The following is a 23,523-nucleotide window of genomic DNA, read 5'->3' as shown; positions in this document are numbered from 1 at the left end:
AGCTACAGCAAGGTGAAGGGTTTTATGTCTGGAGGCAGACAAGCAGGGCCAGGCAGGCAGCTTCAGGCAGGCAGGCAGGCAGAACTGTGAACCCCAGTCCTCTGGGAGGGACTGCGCTCTGTATCTCAGACTCCATGAGTGAGAGAGCAGCCTCCTCTCCTGGTTAGAAATCCAATAATCATGAGAAGAAAAGAGGAAAAAAGACCTCCAAGAAGAAAGTGATGATCCAGGTGTCCCTGTATTCTTTTTACATGCTGTCTTTACATGTTTATATACACTAAGTGTAGCGGGTATCGACAGAGGTTATTGTTTTATATTTAAATACTTTTTTTTTGCAAGAGATGTCCAATTGATCTCTGACAAATTTCCGTCACATTTTGAGTCCCTCCAAATCTATTCCCCGATAATCAAAACACAATAACCAATATCATGTTGATGAGTAATACAAGTACAACCCTAATTATCGTTTGTATCCTGTGTTGTGGTTGTCTGTCTTCTTTTTGAACCACTGTCCACATGGTAGTGGATTTACACTGTCATGGTGATGGTCAATTGTACTCTATTGTTTTAACAGTGAACTTGAAGACATGTCAGCAGCATTTTATGTTCCACTGGATGGCGCTACACGACTACTAGCACCATCCCCTGGAGTAGGATCTGGTACTGTTAAAGATGGGAAGGAGAATGACAACAGAAAGCTTTTCAACTCAACAAGCTCTCACAGTGTCACGTCAGAATTAGACTTTCATCCATGTTTCTAAACGTCAAATTTCGAAGTTGTTCCAAACATCAAATTCCAAGGTGTTTAATGTTAAGTTTCAAACATATAACCTATTGCACCAGAGGCAGATGCAGATGCTTGCAACCTTTTGCACCAGAGGCAGAGGCAGATGCTTGCAACCTTTTGCACCAGAGGCAGATGCTTACGCCCATTCGCCATTCCAGTCCAAAACGCCCTAGAAAAACTGAAACCTTACGTGAAGGTAACAGTGCTCACTGTTGCCTTTAGTGGTCGGTTTCCACGTCATCTCCCGACGTCCCCAGACATGGATGGACGTCTAATACTGACTTGTATCTCGGGTGACCTGTTTCAGGAAGCTGCTCAGTCAACTGACAGGAGATGGCAGATCATTCAATCAACTAAAAGACTGTGTTTTGTGTATCAACACAAATTGTTTGCCTTATTCTCTCTATATCCTGTGTCAGAGCAATGTATCCCAAGCCAACTTCACCTCAGAATGCCCATAGTGTTGTATTAGAAGTCAGTGTGGCTAGTTACATTAAGGCATGTACAATCAATCAAAATCCTAGTCTAGTGTATAACCTAGAAATTATCTTTTGACCTTTCACCTTAAGCCTCTGGATGATGCCATTGGTTTGACGATCCTGCTCTCCTGCACAACACACAACACAAATCTCTCTCTCTTTTTGTTTGGGTCCTCAGATATCTGAAGCCTCCCAGGCAACTCAGCTGAACACTGGCTCTGTCTCAATACATGTTCTAAACATATACTGGACACAACCTAGCCTTGTCCTAAATCTTGTGGGCTTGTAATCAACTCTCCTGCTGCTCTTTGTCAAATCATAGTACAGTCGTGGCCAAAAGTTTTGAGAATGACACAAATATTAATTTTCACGTCTGCTGCCTCAGTTTGTGTGATGGCAATTTGCATATACTTCCGAATGTTATGAAGAGTGATCAGATGAATTGCAAAGTCCCTCCTTGCCATGCAAATGAACTGAATCCTCCAAAAACATTTGCACTGCATTTCAGCCCTGCCACCAATGGACCAGCTGACATCATGTCAGTGATTCTCTTGTTAACACAGGTGTGAGTGTTGATGAGGACAAGGCTAGAGATCACTCTGTCATGCTGATTGAGTTCGAATAACAGACTGGAAGCTTCAAAAGGAGGGTGGTGATTGGAATCAATGTTCTTCCTCTGTCATTCATGGTTACCTGCAAGGAAACACGTGCCGTCATCATTGCTTTGCACAAAAAAGGCTTCAAAGGCAAGGATACTGCTGCCAGTAAGATTGCACCTAAATCAACCATTTATCGGATCATCAAGAACTTCAAGGAGAGCGGTTCAATTGTTGTGAAGAAGGCTTCAGGGCGCCAAAGAAAGTCCAGCAAGCACCAGGACCATCTCCTAAAGTTGATTCAGCTGCGGGATCGGGGCACCACCAGTACAGAGCTTGCTCAGGAATGGCAGCAAGCAGGTGTGAGTGCATCTGCATGCACAGTGAGACGAAAACTTTTGGAGGATGTATGGTGTCATGAGGGGCAGCAAAGAAACCACTTCTCTCCAGGAAAAACATCAGTGACAGACTGATATTCTGAAAAAGGTACAGGGATTGGACTGCTGAGGACTGGGGTAAAGTCATTTTCTCTGATGAATCCCCTTTCCGATTGTTTGGGGCATCCGGAAAAAAGCTTGTCCGGAGAAGACAAGGTGAGCGCTACCTTCAGTCCTGTGTCATGCCAACAGTAAAGCATCCTGAGACCATTCATGTGTGGGGTTGCTTCTCAGCCAAGGGAGTGGGCTCACTCACAATTTTGCCCAAGAACACAGCCATGAATAAAGAATGGTACCAACACATCCTCCGAGAGCAAATTCTCCCAACCATCCAGGAACAGTTTGGTGACGAACAATGCCTTTTCCAGCATTATGGAGCACCTTGCCTTAAGGCAAAAGTGATAACTAAGTGGCTCGGGAAACAAAACATTGATATTTTGGGTCCATTCCAGACCTTAATCCCATTGAGAATTTGTGATCAATCCTCAAGAGGCGGGTGGACAAACAAAAACCCACAAATTCTGACAAACTCCAAGCATTGATTATGCAAGAATGGGCTGCCATCAGTCAGGATGTGGCCCAGAAGTTAATTGACAGCATACCAAAGTGGATTGCAGAGGTCTTGAAAAAGAAGGGTCACACTGCAAATATTGACTCTTTGCATCAACTTCATGTAATTGTCAATAAAAGCCTTTGACACTTATAAAATGCTTGTAATTATACTTCAGTATTCCATAGTAACATCTCACAAAAATATCTAAAGACACTGAAGCAGCAAACTTTGTGAAAATGAATATTTGTGTCATTCTCAAAACTTTTGGCCACGACTGTAGAGTTGGCCACAACACATACAGCTTTTGTGCTAGCTTGTGTAACTAACCACAGTCTTTGGCTTGCTTGAATGTTCAATGAATTTGCCGAAGTGCGCTTTAGCTGAGGGCAACTTAGATATTCATTAGGCAATACAAGTTTGGTAGAGTGATTACAGCTCCCTTGTTTGGCTATTGTACCACTTGATCAAACTCTCTAGGTCTAATAGGAGATTATACCACCCACTGATTAAGTGCCACTATGGCTTAAATCACAGAGGCTTATGAGCCAGAGCTGCCTGTCAGCGATAGCAGCTGAAATAAAACAGCAGAGAGAAAATCATAACTAAACGTAAGGAGAAGATGGCCTCGCTTAAACCTCCACACAGCAGAAGTGTGTGTGTGCGTATGTCGTGCCGAACCGATCACTATTGCTGGGGCCTTTTGAAAAGGTTGACTTGCCTTTAGCAGTGACCCACTCTTCAAGTAGTGTGCTCTTTTGTTACAATCAGATACAGAGTTACAGCTCTGGTCTGATAGTCAATGTCAGGTCCCTCATTTTGATCATGAATAGGTTTGGGATTATTTCAAGTGGGTGGAATTGATTCTTTGAACAATGATTTAACTATCTTCATAATGATCACACACTGACAGGTGATATATTGCCTTGGCTATGGCATTTACTCCTGATAAAGGCAGCGCTGTGTATATGCTGTGTACCAGGCAGTAGTGGACTGGGAGCACCGGGAGAATTCCCAGTGGGCTGGTCAACCTCTTTTTTACTACTAACAAAAAAGTTGGCAGAAGGTTGAGCGACACAGGCCAACCCTGTTGGTCTATTCCAAACGAACATCTATGCAACCCTTAGTCCCACTCACACACATATTGACAGCTTGAAAACTAGCTACAATAGAAAATGGAAAAGCAGAGTAAAAAATGTAAGGGTGGGGCTGAAAAGTTAAGAGACAAAAGAGTCAAAAGTCTTCACTCAAATGCAAGTAAACTAACCGACTTATTCGGTAGTAGTAGTAGTACTTGTGCCACTGACCTTAACATCGAAGTGCTAGACCAGCAAGAGGCAGATACCACAACCCGGTTTGCAGGTAAAAGAGGAGAGGACAGTGAAACCTTGATAGTGCAGCCGAAGCAGTTGATATGTGCCTAAATGTGTTACAAATACTACATGTTATATCATAATTTATGAGTGAAATGCAAATACTATTGGTCAGCTACTGCTGTGTAAATGTACCAGAAAGAAAGATGTGAGGTAAAGATGTACAGTAACTGGGTGTTCAAACCGGCTAGTGGGAAAACTCACATTTGAGCATAGCAAAGCTCTGAATGCCTAGATTTCGCCGCCCTGTGGGGATTTTGTGGGAAATGGAAATCACTTAAGTATCAGTGATTCACTGTCGTATAATTTTACTTAGCTAAAATATGCATTTTCTTTCTGATTGCCTTTGCCTTGTAGTTCTAAACGCTAAATTGCATTATACATATACCAACGTTAATTAGCTCATTTTATTTCATGTCTATACAGCCATTTGTAGCAAATAGTATACACATTGTAAAACCAATCAAGTCATTTCCCTCTCAAATTCATATTTTCTGCGGGAGAATATGGCTATAGTGATTTGCTAGCTATGATCCTGGGGCGGCAGGGTAACTTAGTGGTTAGAGCATTGGACTAGTAACCGAAAGGTCGCAAGTTCAAATCCCCGAGCTGACAAGGTACAAATCTGTTGTTCTGCCCCTGAACAGACAGTTAACCCACTGTTCCTAGGCCATCATTGAAAATAAGAATGTGTTCTTAACTGACTTGCCTAGTAAAATAAAGGTTAAAAAAATTATAATAAATAAATAAATCGCCAGGGCTCCTACCACTTTGCCTCTTACTAGACAATGCATTGAAACTCATCATCATGCCAATAGTCTGGAGAGTAAAGCCACAAAAAAAAACGTGTTGTCATTCATTCACTTGATATGAAATAGTGGGTCTGCTACTGTTTTTTTTGGTCATTTTTCAAAATTGGGCCTTTATCAGTTAATTTCTATATTATTTTATTCATATCCAGGTTGATGATAGGCCCAGTTTCAGTGGAAGACAGAGTCAGGGAAGGCCAGGATGCCAGACCAACTTTTGATTATTTTACGAGACCCAAGTCAGATGACCCAAAAACATGTTTTTGTTACCACCCTATGCAGGAATAAAAAAAAACTCTGTGGTACAGATGGTTTTCTGCTTTAAAGACGGCACCAATCGTAAATGGCTGTCATACAATGAAGAAAGCCATGCGTTATACTGTTCAATTTGCATGGCATTTACGAAGCCGACTGACAGCAGTATTCCAAATCAAATCAAATCAAATCAAATTTTATTTGTCACATACACATGGTTAGCAGATGTTAATGCGAGTGTAGCGAAATGCTTGTGCTTCTAGTTCCGACAATGCAGTAATAACGAACAAGTAATCTAACTAACAATTCCAAAAAAACTACTGTCTTATAACACAGTGTAAGGGGATAAAGAATATGTACATAAGGATATATGAATGAGTGATGGTACAGAGCAGCATAGGCAAGATACAGTAGATGATATCGAGTACAGTATATACATATGAGATAAGTATGTAAACCAAGTGGCATAGTTAAAGTGGCTAGTGATACATGTATTACATAAGGATGCAGTCGATGATATAGAGTACAGTATCAACGTATGCATATGAGATGAATAATGTAGGGTAAGTAACATTATATAAGGTAGCATTGTTTAAAGTGGCTAGTGATATATTTACATCATTTCCCATCAATTCCCATGATTAAAGTGGCTGGAGTAGAGTCAGTGTCATTGACAGTGTGTTGGCAGTAGCCACTCAATGTTAGTGGTGGCTGTTTAACAGTCTGATGGCCTTGAGATAGAAGCTGTTTTTCAGTCTCTCGGTCCCAGCTTTGATGCACCTGTACTGACCTCGACTTCTGGATGACAGCGGGGTGAACAGGCAGTGGCTCGGGTGGTTGATGTCCTTGATGATCTTTATGGCCTTCCTGTAGCATCGGGTGGTGTAGGTGTCCTGGAGGGCAGGTAGTTTGCCCCGGTGATGCGTTGTGCAGACCTCACTACCCTCTGGAGAGCCTTACGGTTGAGGGCGGTGCAGTTGCCATACCAGGCGGTGATACAGCCCGCCAGGATGCTCTCGATTGTGCATCTGTAGAAGTTTGTGAGTGCTTTTGGTGACAAGCCGAATTTCTTCAGCCTCCTGAGGTTGAAGAGGCGCTGCTGCGCCTTCCTCACGATGCTGTCTGTGTGAGTGGACCAATTCAGTTTGTCTGTGATGTGTATGCCGAGGAACTTAAAACTTGCTACCCTCTCCACTACTGTTCCATCGATGTGGATGGGGGTGTTCCCTCTGCTGTTTCCTGAAGTCCACAATCATCTCCTTAGTTTTGTTGACGTTGAGTGTGAGGTTATTTTCCTGACACCACACTCCGAGGGCCCTCACCTCCTCCCTGTAGGCCGTCTCGTCGTTGTTGGTAATCAAGCCTACCACTGTTGTGTCGTCCGCAAACTTGATGATTGAGTTGGAGGCGTGCATGGCCACACAGTCGTGGGTGAACAGGGAGTACAGGAGAGGGCTCAGAACGCACCCTTGTGGGGCCCCAGTGTTGAGGATCAGCGGGGAGGAGATGTTGTTGCCTACCCTCACCACCTGGGGGCGGCCCGTCAGGAAGTCCAGTACCCAGTTGCACAGGGCGGGGTTGAGACCCAGGGTCTCGAGCTTGATGACGAGCTTGGAGGGTACTATGGTGTTGAATGCCGAGCTGTAGTCGATGAACAGCATTCTCACATAGGTATTCCTCTTGTCCAGATGGGTTAGGGCAGTGTGCAGTGTGGTTGAGATTGCATCGTCTGTGGACCTATTTGGGCGGTAAGCAAATTGGAGTGGGTCAAGGGTGTCAGGTAGGGTGGAGCTGATGTGGTCCTTGACTAGTCTCTCAAAGCACTTCATGATGACGGATGTGAGTGCTACGGGGCGGTAGTCGTTTAGCTCAGTTACCTTAGCTTTCTTGGGAACAGGAACAATGGTGGCCCTCTTGAAGCATGTGGGAACAGCAGACTGGTATATAGATTGATTGAATATGTCCGTAAACACACCGGCCAGCTGGTCTGCGCATGCTCTGAGGGCGCGGCTGGGGATGCCGTCTGGGCCTGCAGCCTTGCGAGGGTTAACACGTTTAAAGGTCTTACTCACTTCAGCTGCAGTGAAGGAGAGACTGCATGTTTCCGTTGCAGGCCGTGTCAGTGCCACTGTATTGTCCTCAAAGCGGGCAAAAGTTATTTAGTCTGCCTGGGAGCAAGACATCCTGGTCCGTGACTGGGCTGGGTTTCTTCCTGTAGTCTGTGATTGACTGTAGACCCTGCCACATGCCTCTTGTGTCTGAGCCGTTGAATTGAGATTCTACTTTGTCTCTGTACTGGCGCTTAGCTTGTTTGATAGCCTTGCGGAGGGAATAGCTGCACTGTTTGTATTCAGTCATGTTACCAGACACCTTGCCCTGATTAAAAGCAGTGGTTCGTGCCTTCAGTTTCACACGAATGCTGCCATCAATCCACGGTTTCTGGTTAGGGAATGTTTTAATCGTTGCTATGGGAACGACATCTTCAACGCACGTTCTAATGAACTCGCACACCGTATCAGCGTATTCGTCAATGTTGTTGTCTGACGCAATACGAAACATCTCCCAGTCCACGTGATGGAAGCAGTCTTGGAGTGTGGAGTCAGCTTGGTCGGACCAGCGTTGGACAGACCTCAGCGTGGGAGCTTCTTGTTTTAGTTTCTGTCTGTAGGCAGGGATCAACAAAATGGAGTCGTGGTCAGCTTTTCCGAAAGGGGGCGGGGCAGGGCCTTATATGCGTCGCGGAAGTTAGAGTAACAATGATCCAGGGTCTTTCCACCCCTGGTTGCGCAATCGATATGCTGATAAAATTTAGGGAGTCTTGTTTTCAGATTAGCCTTGTTAAAATCCCCAGCTACAATGAATGCAGCCTCCGGATAAATCGTTTCCAGTTTGCAGAGAGTTAAATAAAGTTCGTTCAGAGCCATCGATGTGTCTGCTTGGGGGGGATATATACGGCTGTGATTATAATCGAAGAGAATTCTCTTGGTAGATAATGCGGTCTACATTTGATTGTGAGGAATTCTAAATCAGGTGAACAGAAGGATTTGAGTTCCTGTATGTTTCTTTCATCACACCATGTCACGTTGGCCATAAGGCATACGCCCCCGCCCGTCTTCTTACCAGAAAGATGTTTGTTTCTGTCGGCGCGATGCGTGGAGAAACCCGCTGGCTGCACCGCTTCGGATTGCGTCTCTCCAGTGAGCCATGTTTCCGTGAAGCAGAGAACGTTACAGTCTCTGATGTCCCTCTGGAATGCTACCCTTGCTCGGATTTCATCAACCTTGTTGTCAAGAGACTGGACATTGGCAAGAAGAATGCTAGGGAGTGGTGCACGATGTGCCCGTCTCCGGAGTCTGACCAGAAGACCGAAGACGATTTTTATGAGTGGAATGACAGATTGGAAACGTTCACCAAAGGGTAGAAGAGCACGAGAAGAGCAACATGCACAGAAGTAGTGCTGAGACATACTTTTTAAGGTCCTCCAAAGCAGATATTCAAAATCAAATCAAATTGAAAATCAAATGTATTTATATAGCCCTTCTTACATCAGCTGATATCTCAAGGTGCTGTACAGAAACCCAGCCTAAAACCCCAAACAGCAAGCAATGCAGGTGTATGCAGCACTGCAGCAATGCAGCACGGTGGCTAGGAAAAACTCCCTAGAAAGGACAAAACCTAGGAAGAAACCTAGAGAGAAACCAGGCTATGAGGAGTGGAGATTATAACAGAACATGGCCACTATGTTCAAATGGTCATAAATGACCAGCATGGTCAAATAATAATAATCACAGTAGTTGTCGAGGGTGCAGCAAGTCAGCACCTCAGGAGTAAATGTCAGTTGGCTTTTCATAGCCGATCATTAAGAGTATCTCTACCGCTCCTGCTGTCTCTAGAGAGTTGAAAACAGCAGGTCTGGGACAGGTAGCACGTCCGGTGAACAGGTCAGGGTTCCATAGCCGCAGGCAGAACAGTTGAAACTGGAGCAGCAGCACGGCCAGGTGGACTGGGGACAGCAAGGAGTCATCATGCCAGGTAGTCCTGAGGCATGGTCCTAGGGCTCAGGTCCTCCGAGAGAGAGAAAGAAAGAGAGAATTAGAGAGAGCATAATTAAATTCACACAGGACACCGGATAAGACAGGAGAAGTACTCCAGATATAACAAGCTGACCCTAGCCCCCCGACACATAAACTACTGCAGCATAAATACTGGAGGCTGAGACAGGAGGGGTCAGGAGACACTGTGGCCCCATCCGATGATACCCCGGACAGGGCCAAACAGGAAGGATATATTCCCACCCACTTTGCCAAAAGCACAGCCCCCACACCACTAGAGGGATATCTTCAACCACCAACTTACCATCCTGAGACAAGGCCGAGTATAGCCCACAAAGATCTCCGCCACGGCACAACCCAAAGGGGGACGCCAACCCAGACAGGAAGATCACGTTAGTGACTCAACCCACCCAAGTGACGCACCCCTCCTAGGGACGGCATGAAAGAGCACCAGTAAGCCAGTGACTCAGCCCCTGTAATAGGGTTAGAGGAAGAGAATCCCAGTGGAGAGAGGGGAACCGGCCAGGCAGAGACAGCAAGGGCGGTTCGTTGCTCCAGAGCCTTTCCGTTCACCTTCACACTCCTGGGCCAGACTACACTCAATCATATGATCCACTGAAGAGATGAGTCTTCAGTAAAGACTTAAAGGTGGAGACCGAGTCTGCGTCTCTCACATGGGTAGGCAGACCATTCCATAAAAATGTAGCTCTATAGGAAAAAGCCCTGCCTCCAGCTGTTTGCTTAGAAATTCTAGGGACAATTAGGAGGCCTGCGTCTTGTGACCGTAGCGTACGTGTAGGTATGTACGGCAGGACCAAATCAGAAAGATAGGTAGGAGCAAGCCCATGTAATGCTTTGTAGGGTAGCAGTAAAACCTTGAAATCAGCCCTAACCTTAACAGGAAGCCAGTGTAGGGAGGCTAGCACTGGAGCAATATGATCAAATTTTGGGGTTCTAGTAAGGATTCTAGCAGCCGTATTTAGCACTAACTGAAGTTTATTTAGTGCTTTGTCCGGGTAGCCAAAAAGTAAAGCATTGCAGTAGTCTAACCTAGAAGTAACAAAAGCATGGATTCATTTTTCTGCATCATTTTTGGACAGAAAGTTTCTGATTTTTGCAATGTTACGTAGATGGAAAAAAGCTGTCCTTGAACCAGTCTTGATATGTTCGTCAAAAGACAGATTAGGGTCCAGAGTAACGCCGAGGTCCTTCACAGTTTTATTTGAGACGACTGTGCAACCATCAAGATTAATTGTCAGATTCAACAGAAGATCTCTTTGTTTCTTAGGACCTAAAACAAGCATGTCTGTTTTGTCCGAGTTTAAAAGTAGAAAGTTTGCAGCCATCCTCTTCCTTATGTCTGAAACACAGGCTTCTAGCGAGGGCAATTTTGAGGCTTCACCATGTTTCATTGAAATGTACAGCTGTGTGTCATCCACATAGCAGTGAACGTTAACAATATGTTTTCGAATGACATCGCCAAGAGGTAAAATATATAGTGAAAACAATTAGTGGTCCTAAAACGGAACCTTGAGGAACACCGACATTTACAGTTGATTTGTCAGAGGACAAACCATTCACAGAGACAAACTGATATCTTTCCGACAGATAAGATCTAAACCAGGCCAGAACTTGTCCGTGTAGACCAATTTGGGTTTCCAATCTCTCCAAAAGAATGTGGTGATCGATGGTATCAAAAGCAGCACTAAGGTCTAATACTGCGGGTAATGGAGTCGCCAATGACTATGGTTTTCAATTTGTCAGAGCTAATGGTGGGAAGCTTCAGCATCTCAGACCCCATAGTAGAGACAAGAGAAGGCTCGGCCTCTGACTCCGACTCGCTGCTTAATGGGGAGTCTGCTCAGTGGCAGTCAGGTGTCTGCCCACAGAGAGTAGGAGAAGGCAGGTGCTGGAACATGTTGTAGACATAGTGAAAGTCATTGGCAAGAGGGGGCTCAGTTACAGTGGGATGCAGTCTGAGGCTGTGTATACATTAGAGGACACCAGTATGGATCACAGTCATTTCTTGGATGTGATAATACAGCTGGGAATAATACAGTCGGCTTGAAAGAACATCTCACCGAATGCATTGAGAAAAGCAAGAACCTACATCAGTCTGGGGAAATAGGCAGAGGTTCTCTAATCACACTCCTCTCAAAAAATACTGTCAACACCGTCATTCACACAATTCAGAGCATTATCCAAGAGACCATGCCAAGTGAACTTGAGCAAGCTGGAATGTTCCCTGTCAAGATCGACACAACTCAATACATAACTTCTCAAGATCAGTGCTCTGTCATTGTGAGATATGTGACAGATGACGTACAAGAGATGCTTGTGGCTGTTGTGAAGAGTGAGGCATCCACTGAACAGTACCATCTCCAGTTGTTGACAGATGTCTTGGATAAACTGAAATTAGACATGAGCAAGTACATTGGCAATGTTACAGATGGAGCATCCAATAGGCAGGGCAAATATAAGGGCTCCTCTACTCTGTTATCCTCAAAGTCCCCCAATCAAGTGCATGTATGGTGCTATGCACATATCCTTAATCTGGTTTTGACACAACTGAAGTTGTCTTAGCAAGTGGGTTACTGTTTGCTCTCCTTAACGACATTGCTGTGTTACTCCGTGAATCCTACCAAAGGATGGATGTGTGGGAGAAGAATAGCCAGGACACGCGACAAGGACGACTTTCTCCAATTGGGGAAACACGCTGGTGGGCTAAGGATAGTGCTTTGAAGAAGGTCTTTGGATCCTTTGGAAAACCAGACCAGGGTCTCTATGTTGAAGTACTCCTCACACTATGAGCCATACAAGGACAGGCCAACATGAAGAAAATCAAATCAAATCAAATCAAATTCATTTATATAGCCCTTCGTACATCAGCTGATATCTCAAAGTGCTGTACAGAAACCCAGCCTAAAACCCCAAACAGCAAGCAATGCAGGTGTAGAAGCACGGTGGCTAGGAAAAACTCCCTAGAAAGGCCAAAACCTAGGAAGAAACCTAGAGAGGAACCAGGCTATGTGGGGTGGCCAGTCCTCTTCTGGCTGTGCCGGGTGGAGATTATAACAGAACATGGCCAAGATGTTCAAATGTTCATAAATGACCAGCATGGTCGAATAATAATAAGGCAGAACAGTTGAAACTGGAGCAGCAGCACAGTCAGGTGGAAGTTGAAACTGGAGCAGCAGCATGGCCAGGTGGACTGGGGACAGCAAGGAGTCATCATGTCAGGTAGTCCTGGGGCATGGTCCTAGGGCTCAGGTCAGTTGAAACTGGAACAGCAGCATGGCCAGGTGGACTGGGGACAGCAAGGAGTCATCATGTCAGGTAGTCCTGGAGCTCAGGTCCTAGGGCTCAGGTCCTCCGAGAGAGAGAAAGAAAGAGAGAAGGAGAGAATTAGAGAACGCACACTTAGATTCACACAGGACACCGAATAGGACAGGAGAAGTACTCCAGATATAACAAACTGACCCCAGCCCCCGACACATAAACTACTGCAGCATAAATACTGGAGGCTGAGACAGGAGGGGTCAGGAGACACTGTGGCCCCATCCGAGGTCACCCCCGGACAGGGCCAAACAGGAAGGATATAACCCCACCCACTTTGCCAAAGCACAGCCCCCACACCACTAGAGGGATATCTTCAACCACCAACTTACCATCCTGAGACAAGGCTGAGTATAGCCCACAAAGATCTCCGCCATGGCACAACCCAAGGGGGGGGGCGCCAACCCAGACAGGATGACCACAACAGTGAATCAACCCACTCAGGTGACGCACCCCCTCCAGGGACGGCATGAGAGAGCCCCAGTAAGCCAGTGACCCAGCCCCTGTAATAGGGTTAGAGGCAGAGAATCCCAGTGGAAAGAGGGGAACCGGCCAGGCAGAGACAGAAAACTGTTCGGGTGAAGGCAAGAGGATTTACTGAGGCTCTTCCTCGGTATGAGACAATACTGACAGCTCAAATATTGATTTGGATATTTGAGAACACGTCGCCATTGTCCAAATACCTGCAGCCAAGTGGGATGGACATCCTGTCTGCCCATCGAATGGTTGTGGCTACACAGGAAACCCTGAAAATCATGTCGAGAGACTTTGACAATATTAAGGCAGCTACAGACACATTTGTTTAGTTTGCAAATAAGAAGATCCAAAAACAGGATGAGAACACAGCTGGAAGAGGTGGAAGCCACTCTGCCACAGAAAAGGGCAAGAAAGAAGAATATCATATCTGGAGAGATGGCTCAAGATGAAGCTTTGACAGAGGCAGAGTGCCTATAAAGATCAAGTCCACAATCAAGTTATGGATACAGTCACAGATAGTATCCACAGGCGATGTCTGTCTCATGGCACTCTATATGCTGACCTAGCCCTTCTGAACCCTAGAAACTTCTGAACCCAAACAACATCCAATGGTCTTCCAGAGAGAGCCCTTCAAGAGCTTCGATTTGATAGCCGAGCAACTGTTGACAATTTGCAGTGTGAGCTGAGGAGCCTCGCTGTACAGTGGAAAAGACTGAAAAGTTCAGGATTGGAGGAATACATGGATACAAGTTCCTACTCACCCTCTCAGTTACCCAGGTAGCTTGTGAGCAAAGTTTCTCTACCTTAAAGTATATCAACAGCAGCCTCAGGAGCACTCTCTCAGAAGAACACCTAGAGGCCTTCATGCTGATGGCCACCGAGAAGGACAACCTAATGCATCCTACTGCACAGCTACTTTCAGGTATATCCAGAGATGTTAAATCGGTTTCAAGTCCGGGCTCCGGCTGGGCCACTCAAGCACATTGAGACTTGTCCCAAAGCCACACCTGTGTTGTCTTTGCTGTGTGGTTAGGGTTGTTGTCCTGTCGGAAGGTGAACCTTTGCCCCAGTCTGAGGTCTTGAGTGCTCTGGAGCAGGTTTTCATCAAGGATCTCTCTGTACTTTGCTTCGTTCATTTTTCCCTTGATTCTGACTAGTCTACCAGTCCCTGCCGGTGAAAAACATTCCCACAGCAAGATGATGCCACCACCATGCTTCACCATAGGGATGGTGCCAGGTTTCCCCCAGATGTGACGCTTGGCATACAGGCCAAAGACTTCAATCTTGGTTTCATCAGACCAGAGAATATTGTTTCTCATGGTCTGAGAGTCCTTTAGGTGTCTTTTGGCAAACTCCAAGCGGACTGTCATGTGCCTTTTACTGAGGAGTGGCTTCCGTCTGGCCACTCTACCATAAAGACCTGATTGGTGGAGTGCTGCAGAGATGTTTGTCCCTCTGGAAGTTTCGTCCCTCTCCACAGAGGAACTCTGGAGCTCTGTCAGAGTGACCATCGGGTTCTTGGTCACCTCCCTGACCAAGGCCCTTCTCCCCCGGTTGCTCAGTTTGGCCAGGGGGAAGATTATTGGTGGTTCCTAACTTCTTCTATTTAAGAATGATGGAGGACACTGTGTTCTTGGGGACCTTCAATGCTGCAGAATTGTTTTGGTATCCTTCCGCAGATCTGTTCCCTTGACACAACCCTGTCTCGACGCTCTACAGACAATTCATACAACCTCATGGCTTAGTTTTTGCTCTGACATGTACTGTCAACTGTGGGACCTTATTGAGACAGGTGTGTGCCTTTCTGAAGCATGTCCAATCAATTGAATTTACCACAGGTGGACTCCAATCAAGTTGTATAAACATCTCATGGATGATCAATGGAAACTGGATGCACCTGAGCTCAATTTCGAGTCTCATAGCAAAGGGTCTTAATACTTACAGTGCTGTGAAAAAGTATTTGCCCCCTTCCTGATTTCTTATTTTGTTGCACATTTGTCACACTTAAATGTTTCAAATCATCAAACACATTTTAATACTATACAAAGATAACCCAAGTAAACACAAAATGCAGTTTTTAAGTGATAATTTTATTAAGGGAAAAAAGCTATCCGAACCTTTATGGCCCTATGTGACAAAGTAATTGCCCCCCTTGTTAAATCATGAATTTGCTGTGGTTAATCAAATATTTTGGAAAGCTGAGTTCAATTTCACTAGCCACGCCCAGGCCTGATTACTGCCAGACCTGTTGAATCAAGAAATAATTTAACTAGAACCTGTCTGACAAAGTGAAGTAAGCCAAAAGATCTCAAAAAGCAAGATCCAAAGAAATTCGGGACTAGATGAGAAACAAAGTTATTGACATCTATCAGTCTGGAAAGGGAACCATGGTGAGAGCCATTATCCAAAAATGGAAAACATTTGGAACAGTGGTGAACCTTCCCAGGAGTGGCCGGCCTACCAAAATTACCCCAAGAGCGCAGCGACGACTCATCCAAGAGGTCACAAAAGAACCCATAACAACATCTAAAGAACTGCCGGCCTCACTTTCCCCGGTTAAGGTCAGTGTTCATGACTCAACCATAAGAAAGAGACTGGGCAAAAATGACATCTGTGGCAGAGTTCTAAGGCGAAAACCACTGCTGACCAAAAATAACATAAAGGCTCATCTCACTTTTGGCAAAAAAACATCTTGATGATCTCCAAGACTTTTGGGAAAATATTCTGTGGACTGACGAGACAAAAGTTGAACTTTTTGGAAGGTGTGCGTCCCGTTACATCTGGCGTTAAAATAACACAGCATTCCAGAAAAAGAACATCATACCAACAGTCAAATATGGTTGTCACGCCCTGGCCATAGAGAGGGTTTTATTCTCTATTTTGGTTAGGCCAGGGTGTGACTAGGGTGGGCATTCTAGTTTCTTTATTTCTATGTTTTCTATTTCTTTGTGTTTGGCCGGGTGTAGTTCTCAATCAGAGGCAGCTGTCTATCGTTGTCTCTGATTGAGAATCATACTTAGGCAGCTTTTTCCCACCTGTGTTTTGTGGGTAGTTGTTTTGTGTCTGCACCAGACAGAACCTTTTTTTTTTTCCATTTTGTCATTTTGTCTCAGTGTTCAGTTTAAATAAATTATCATGAACACGTACCACGCTGCGCTTTGGTCCATTCCTTCTTCATGCAACGACGAGCTTTACAATGGTGGTGGTAGTGTGATTATCTGGGGCTGCTTTGCTGCTTCAGGACCTGGATGACTTGCTGTGATTGATGGATCCATGAATTCTGCTCTCTACCAAAAAATCCTGAAAGAGAATGTCCGGCCATCAGTTTGTGTCCTCAAGCTGAAGCGCACTTGGGTTCTGCAGCAGGACAATGATCCAAAACACACCAGCAAGTCCACCTCTGAATGGCTTAAAAAACAACAAAATTAAGGCTGTAGAGTGGCCTAGTCAAAGTCCTGACTTGAATCCTATTGAGATACTGTGGCGTGACCTTAAAAAGGCGGTTCATGCTCAAAAACCCTCCAATGTGGCTGAATTAAAACAATTCTGCAAAGAAGAGGGGCCCAAAATTCCTTCACATCGATGTGAAAGACTCATTGCCAGTTATCGCAAACACTTGATTGCAGTTGTTGCTGCTGAGGGTGGCTTAGGGGGTTTAGGTTTAGGGGGCAATTACTTTTTCACAGGGCCATGAAGGTTCGGAAGGCTTTTTTCCCTTAATAAATAAAATCATCACTTAACTGCATTTTGTGTTTACTTGGGTTATCTTTGTGTAATATGTAAATGTGTTTGATCTGAAACATTTAAGTGTGACAAATGTGCAAAAAAATATGAAATCAGGAAGGGGGCAAATAGTTTTTTCACAGCACCGTATGTAAATAAGGTATTTCTGTTTAAAATGTAATTTTTAAAATAAATAAAAACCTGTTTTTGCTTTGTCGTTATTGGGTATTGTGTGTAGATTGATGAGGGAAAAGCTGCATTGAATACATTTTAGAATAAGGCTGTAACGTAACAAAATGTGGAATGCACTGTACATATCAGAATGCACTGTACATATCAGAATGCACTGTACATATCAGAATGCACTGTACATATCAGAATGCACTGTACATATTAGAATGCACTGTACATATCAGAATGCACTGTACATATCAGAATGCACTGTACATATCAGAATGCACTGTACATATCAGAATGCACTGTACATATCAGAATGCACTGTACATATTAGAATGCACTGTACATATTAGAATGCACTGTACATATCAGAATGCACTGTACATATCAGAATGCACTGTACATATTAGAATGCACTGTACATATTAGAATGCACTGTACATATCAGAATGCACTGTACATATCAGAATGCACTGTACATATCAGAATGCACTGTACATATTAGAATGCACTGTACATATTAGAATGCACTGTACATATCAGAATGCACTGTACATATCAGAATGCACTGTACATATCAGAATGCACTGTACATATTAGAATGCACTGTACATATCAGAATGCACTGTACATATCAGAATGCACTGTACATATCAGAATGCACTGTACATATTAGAATGCACTGTACATATCAGAATGCACTGTACATATCAGAATGCACTGTACATATTAGAATGCACTGTACATATTAGAATGCACTGTACATATCAGAATGCACTGTACATATCAGAATGCACTGTACATATCAGAATGCACTGTACATATCAGAATGCACTGTACATATTAGAATGCACTGTACATATCAGAATGCACTGTACATATCAGAATGCACTGTACATATTAGAATGCACTGTACATATTAGAATGCACTGTACATATCAGAATGCACTGTACATATCAGAATGCACTGTACATATCAGAATGCACTGTACATATCAGAATGCACTGTACATATTAGAATGCACTGTACATATCAGAATGCACTGTACATATCAGAATGCACTGTACATATCAGAATGCACTGTACATATTAGAATGCACTGTACATATCAGAATGCACTGTACATATCAGAATGCACTGTACATATCTACCTCAATTACTCCAGTACCCCTGTGCACTGTAATTATGGTACTGGAACTGACCCTGTGTATAGCTTGCATTCTATATTCTTCTCTCCACCGTATTTCTTGTGCGCTTTCTTACTTTACATAATTACTTCATATTTTCCTTAATAATGTTTCTTCTCACCTTGTTAGTGAATACTGCTGTTAGAAAGAGCTTGTTTTTGTGTTGCAGGGCCCAGTGCCATTTCCCTCCCTTAGACCCCCATCCCAAGTCTCCCATCCCATGAGGCTCCCACAAGAAATTAAAAGTATGCCATTTGCATGAATTAGACTTGGAGATGGGGTAGGGCAGGTGCACCCGACTGTTAGAGCTCATAAATAAAGATGAAGCTTCAGAAGTCCAGAGACAGGCTCTTCGGAGAGAAGATGCAGCCACACAGATCAATGCTCTTGAAAGATTTGTTTGCCCGGACCCAAGCTGAGGGAAGCACTGAGGTAATCATGCATATGATAAAAAATCATTTGTTTATTGAAATGTGTCCTTGAACTTAAAGGCATTGTGTTCTGCAGTCTAGGTCTTTTTCTGGTTTGTTTGGTAGAATACAGTGCATTGTGAAAGTATTCAGCCCACTTCAGTTTTTCACATGTTGGAATGGTACAGCTTTGTTCTAAAATGGATTAAATAATTATGGAAACAGGATGCACCTGAGCTCAATTTCGAGTTTCATAGTGAAGGGTCTGAATACTTATGTAAATGTAGTATTTCCATATAAAATAAAATAAAAACGTGTGTAGATTGATGAGAAAAAAAAACAATTTAATACATTTTAGAATAAGGCTGTAACGTAACATAATGTGGAAAAAAGTGAAGGGGTCTGAATAGTTTCCGAATGCACTGTATGAACAGGACAATATATCAGACAAATGGCTTATTTGAAACAGCTTTTCATATGTAACATTTTATGACAGAGGTTTGAATCATTCTTCTAAATGAGAAAGACCAGCAAAACGACCTCTAAAACCTTATTAGCGTTACACATAATAATGCTCTGTACACACAAACACACACACACACACACACACACACACACACACACACACACACACACACACACACACACACACACACAAACTTGATGATCATCATCACTCATAGGACTTACTGATGCGTGACTGTTCATCATACCGTCTCTTAATGTGAGTACACTAATACTTTATTAATCTAACAGAGAGGCTACTTATGGACTGATGGGCTGTTACAGTGTAGAGGTGATTAGTGTGTACTGATGGGCTGTTACAGTGTAGAGGTGATTTAGTGTGTACTGATGGGCTGTTACAGTGTAGAGGTGATTAGTGTGTACTGATGGGCTGTTACAGTGTAGAGGTGATTAGTGTGTACTGATGGGCTGTTACAGTGTAGAGGTGATTAGTGTGTACTGATGGGCTGTTACAATGTAGAGGTGATTAGTGTGTACTGATGGGCTGTTACAGTGTTACAGTGTAGAGGTGATTAGTGTGTACTGATGGGCTGTTACAGTGTAGAGGTGATTAGTGTGTACTGATGGGCTGTTACAGTGTAGAGGTGATTTAGTGTGTACTGATGGGCTGTTACAGTGTTACAGTGTAGAGGTGATTAGTGTGTACTGATGGGCTGTTACAGTGTAGAGGTGATTTAGTGTGTACTGATGGGCTGTTACAGTGTAGAGGTGATTAGTGTGTACTGATGGGCTGTTACAGTGTAGAGGTGATTAGTGTGTACTGATGGGCTGTTACAGTGTAGAGGTGATTAGTGTGTACTGATGGGCTGTTACAGTGTAGAGGTATTTAGTGTGTACTGATGGGATGTTACAGTGTAGAGGTGATTAGTGTGAACTGATGGGCTGTTACAATGTAGAGGTGATTAGTGTGTACTGATGGGCTGTTACAGTGTGGCAGCATGTGCTATACTAAAGCTCATGTTCTGAGTCCCAAATGTCACATTATTCCCTTTATATTACACTCGTTACTTTAGACCATGGGTCTTGGTCAAAACTGGTGCACTATATAGAGATTAGGCTACCATTTGGGACTCAACCCTTAAGCACATGGACTGTAATGTCTACTGAATGATGGGTTCCTGGAACCACAGGAACTATTAGTGAAAGAAAAGCACCGCCACCCGTAGATAAAGTGGTTCAAAACAAAAACACGAGGAGACAAATTGAATCATAAATGCATCCGTGGTTGAAGAGATTGTTGTCTCTTTTCAGACTGACCTGATGGACCTCTTGTTTCCGATGAGAAATCAGACCATAACAATCGTTGCTATAGACAGCTAGTCCAAAATATACCAAGATATACAGTATATAGGCTATCCTTTGTGTACCTACATTTCATGTACATTTAAATCCAGTAATTGATCCTCAATAATTCAGCCCTCAGTTCAGTCTGTCAGGCCCAGATTCTTAGTAAACCTGCTCTTTTCCTCAGTGTTTGGATTGTGCCTCCCCACTGGGCAGAAACTGGTTGTTTACACGTCATTTAAACCCAAAGATTCTTTGTGATGACGTTGAATCAACTTGGAAAAACTGATTGGATTTGCAAAAAGTCATCAATGTGAGGTATTTCATATTTTATCACCAAACTTTTAAACTAAATCCAATAACATAGTAACGTTTTTATTACGTTATTTTTATTGACGTTAGTTGACAACTCAAGCAAATGTAAATCAAAACTAGATGTTGAACTTACACCTTACAACATTTAAAACATCTGCTATATGATACGAAGAAAGAGAAATCAGTCCAACCAAGGAGTCTATCTCTATATCCATCTAAATAGCCGCTCTAAAATAGCTTTCGTCATTTTGAATTTACATGCTCATGTCCTTTGTCCTTTTCAACTTGAGTGTGGAGAAGATGTAATATCAAAGGGAGGATTGTGTACAGATTAGAATGACAACTCACTGCCTGAACTTCCCGCAGAGAAGAGGGGTCACATTGTCATCCAGCAGCAGCGATGATATATGCAGGAGCCCTGGGATTCAACTGTTCAACTGTCTCAAAGATAGTTACATGAGCAGATCTGCCAGCACTCTGCTTTCAGCGATAACCGTCAACCTCTTCGACCACTCCACAACCTTAACCCAGTCGAACGAACTTACCCCTCAAACAAGCACACCTGGGTTTAAATAGTAGGCCCGGTTGTCTTTTAAATATTTGCACTGCACTTGATTGGGCTTGCCAGGTGCAATGGGGTGGCAGGTAGCCTAGTGGTTAGAGTGTTGGGCCAGTAACTGAAAGGTTGCTGGATCGAATCCCTGAGCTGACAAGCTGAAAATGTGTCATTCTACCCCTGGACAAGCAGTTAACCCACTGTTTCCTGGTAGGACATCATTGTAAATAAGAATTTGTTCTTCAATAAAGATTAAGTGGTACCAATGACATTGGGCACTGCAAACTGGCTTAATACATTTTCTATGTATATGAAATAAAAAACAAATAGTTTTTGAACCTAGGAAACCCATAGTATTTCCATGTGCTCATCACAGACTCCAATACACAGAAAGATCGCAGTCACCCCAGTCATAGACTGTTCTATCTACTACCGCGTGGCAAGCGGTACCGGACTATTTACATTGTGTGCCACCCCCAACCCCTCTTTTATGCTGCTGCTACTCTCTGTTTATCATATATGCGGCAGGGTAGCCTAGTGGTTAGAGCATTGGACTAGTAACTGGAAGGTTTCAAGTTCAAATCCCCGAGCTGACAAGGTACAAATCTGTTGTTGTGCAGGCACTGTTCCTTGGCTGTCATTGAAAATAAGAATTTGTTCTTCACTGACTTGCCTTGTCATCCTTCTACTTGGTCCTGGATTCCCCACTCTACTACTCTCTTGGTTTCCACTCTGGACCTGCTTACCCTGTCTCAACCCCTCTTGCTCCAGCCTCAGCCTCTGTACCTGGTTTCCAGCAACCTGCCCGAGCTTCCCCTGACCTGCACTCAATCTCCCCCCTGTGTTTTAATAACTTAGTTATTTCATCCCAGTCTGCTCTTGGGTTCCCCTGTTCCACTCCACGTAACACAACATTTATGCTCCTTGGTTGTTTTTCATGAACCAAGAAGAAACAGCATTCAGTCCTGTGTTGCCTACAGATGATTTAACGAACAGACATTTGTTTTGTATTTATTATGGATCCCCATTAGCTGGGGTCCAGCAAAATTAATGTAGTTATACAATTTTAAAAACATTACAATACATTCACAACATATTTCACATCACATTAAGTGTGCTCCCTCAGACCGATACTCTACTACCACATTTCTGCAACACAAAATCTATGTGTAAGTGTGTTAGTATGCATGTGTCTGTGCCTATGTGTGTGTTACTTCACAGTCCCCGATGTTCCATAAGGTGTATTTTTATCTGTTTTTTAAATCAAATTTTCCTGCTTTCATCAGTTACTTGTCATGGCTCTATGTAGTATTGTGCGCCTTCGTTTGTCTGTTCTGGACTTGGGGACTGTGAAGAGACCTCTTGTGCCATGTCTTGTGGGGTATGCATGGGTGTCCGCGCTGTGTGCCAGTCGTTCGGACAGACAGCTAGGTGCATTCAATATGTCAATACCTCTCACAAATACAGTGGGGCAAAAAAGTATTCAGTCAGCCACCAATTGTGCACGTTTTCCCACTTAAAAAGATGAGAGAGGCCTGTACTTTTCATCATAGGCTCACTTCAACTACAACAGACAAAATGAGAAAAAAAAATCCAGAAAATCACTGTAGGATTTTTTATTAATTCATTTGCAAATTATGGTGGAAAATAATTATTTGGTCACCTACAAACAAGCAAGATTTCTGGCTCTCACATACCTGTAACTTCTTCTTTAAGAGGCTCCTCTGTCTTCCACTCGTTACCTGTATTAATGGCGCCTGTTTGAACTTGTTATCAGTATAAAAGACACCTGTCCACAACCTCAAACAGTCACATTCCAAACTCCACTATGGCCAAGACCAAAGAGCTGTCAAAGGACACCAGAAACAAAATTGTAGACCTGTGCCAGGCTGGGAAGACTGAATCTGCAATAGGTAAGCTGCTTGGTTTGAAGAAATCAACTGTGGGAGCAATTATTAGGAAATGGAAGACATACAAGACCACTGATAATCTCCCTCGATCTGGGGCTCAGCGCAAGATCTCATCCCGTGGGGTCAAAATGATCACAAGAACGGTGAGCAAAAATCCCAGAACCACACGGGGGGACCTAGTGAATGACCTGCAGAGAGCTGGGACCAAAGTAACACACAGTAACACACTACGCCGCCAGGAACTCAAATCCTGCAGTGCCAGACGTGTCCCCCTGCTTAAGCCA

The sequence above is a fragment of the Oncorhynchus tshawytscha genome, linkage group LG13, assembly GCF_018296145.1.
Source record: "Oncorhynchus tshawytscha isolate Ot180627B linkage group LG13, Otsh_v2.0, whole genome shotgun sequence".
Classification (NCBI taxonomy): Eukaryota; Metazoa; Chordata; class Actinopteri; order Salmoniformes; family Salmonidae; genus Oncorhynchus; species Oncorhynchus tshawytscha.
Note: the sequence above shows the minus strand (reverse complement) of the source record.